This window comes from Etheostoma spectabile, chromosome 16 (assembly GCF_008692095.1).
Source record: "Etheostoma spectabile isolate EspeVRDwgs_2016 chromosome 16, UIUC_Espe_1.0, whole genome shotgun sequence".
In the NCBI taxonomy this organism is placed as follows: Eukaryota; Metazoa; Chordata; class Actinopteri; order Perciformes; family Percidae; genus Etheostoma; species Etheostoma spectabile.
In genome coordinates, this window is record NC_045748.1 from 12,744,803 (window position 1) to 12,746,500 (window position 1,698).

The 1,698-nt window shown below is 43.1% G+C and overlaps 1 long non-coding RNA gene across 1 annotated transcript in view; it reads right to left on the reverse strand.

Moving 5' to 3' along the window:
* The window catches only part of LOC116704696 (uncharacterized), an 11,889-nt gene extending 10,969 nt beyond the window's left edge, over positions 1-920 (reverse strand). The window contains exons 1-2 of the long non-coding RNA XR_004335759.1: positions 770-920; positions 395-397 (exon numbers count right to left, since the gene is read on the reverse strand). This is a non-coding gene — a long non-coding RNA (uncharacterized LOC116704696). The remainder of the gene's footprint in view (positions 1-394; positions 398-769) is intronic.
* Positions 921-1,698: the final 778 nt, after the last annotated feature.

A 1,698-nucleotide genomic window follows, 5' to 3' on the forward strand; every position in this document is an offset into this window, starting at 1 on the left:
CGCACAGACGCCAGGTCCTCTGTATAGCTCTGAGAACACTTTTGTGTTTTCTTTCAGATAACTCTGTGCTGTATTAGTATTCAGCCAACGCCTCGCTCTGAGGAGACCAAAGTGAGAGGATTACGTTAGAGCATATTAGATTGAATCAGACTTAACAGGTGGTGTTTTTCTGTCGTCTTTGAAGACACAAAGCATCCTTTAAAGATTTACCCTCCACAGATAAGGCAGTTTTTCACCGTTAACATTTTCAATAACCATTTTATACCTTATCTCCTTCCAAAAACTATTGTTTATTTTCAGCTCCAATCTTTGATCGTTGACCTCACTCTACATTTCACATTTCACACACTTAAAAAAAGAAAAAAGCGTTCCCACCTACCGCTCTTAGCCAAACTGACTTCCCATAAATAAGAAAGTTTTTTTTATTGTGTTTCTCCTCTCTCTGCAGCTCTGTGGCGATAGTTTATAGGCTTCCCCTAAATGATATGAGGCCTGTTTTCTACAGGAGAAGCAGATAAGCGCTTAATGCATTACCCTGCAGAGCGGCGTCCACCACTGGCCCCATAAATCACATCGTGATTGTACTTGAGTGTTGACTATGTGTTTGCGTGTACTGGTGGTGGTGGTGGTGATGGAAGTGTGTTGGGGGATGGAGGATTGGTGTGATCACAAAACGTATGCATTCATATGCTTGATGATATGTCACAAACACATGCAGCGCTGTTTATTCACGTTACATTGATTTGTACCCCACAGCTTTCTTCATCACAGCCTTAGTCTGGCATTGCCAGACCTTCCTTCACAGCCCTGCGGAGGAGGGTCTTGCTAGTCCACACCGCATTCCGGAATGGGAGGAGAAAAACGTGTTTTGGTTAAGTGGCATTTTTTTTAACCAATTACATTCGTCTTGAGCGGTGCTAAGCACCCAGCAGAAGCGCGATGCCACTGCCAAATAGCCACTGGAATGAGCTTGTTTTGGTGGAACATATGCTCATTCAAAAGTTGTTTTAGTTTTGCAACAGAAAACTCAGATTGGACAGATAGTCTTGCTAGCTGTCTGAATTTAATCTAAAGAGATCTGAGGAGCAGTCAACCATAATCATAAATCAACAGGAGTTTGTAATTCCAAGACAAAATAAGCGGAAGGTGAGAGACTTCTGGCCGAATGAAGGCCATCCGGTGGAATTTCTGGAGGCAACGAAGCAATCCCGGAAGTGTAACGTCAAGGATATAGACTATCACAGCGTTAAGATGTCTGCAACACACACTGAAACACATTGTCGGGAACCGGCTGAGGAATTAAAACGAAAAAAACCTCATATTTATGACCATGATGGAAGTCGCAGCATCAATCATCACAGATTTATTCTGAGAAAAACATGTATGGCCACCAGAATCCATAAGAGGCTGAGGCAAACCTTGTTGACAGGGCTGACAGCGTGGCCAGAATGGAAATGAACTAACCGGCACTGAGGGAGCTGACAAGCATAATCTCTGTCTTTGCCTAGAGATTTGTTACGCAAAATGTCATTTTGAAAACATGACAGTAATTTATACTAAGCCCAAGTTCACACCGACTTCAGCCCTAAGTGAAAAGACTCGGCCCCCTTATTCATTTACTGTAGTGGTGCCAACACAGAGGGCTCCAGCAAAAAAACACTAGGTTGTCTGGCAAAGAAGTTGATCCCAGCTTAACTT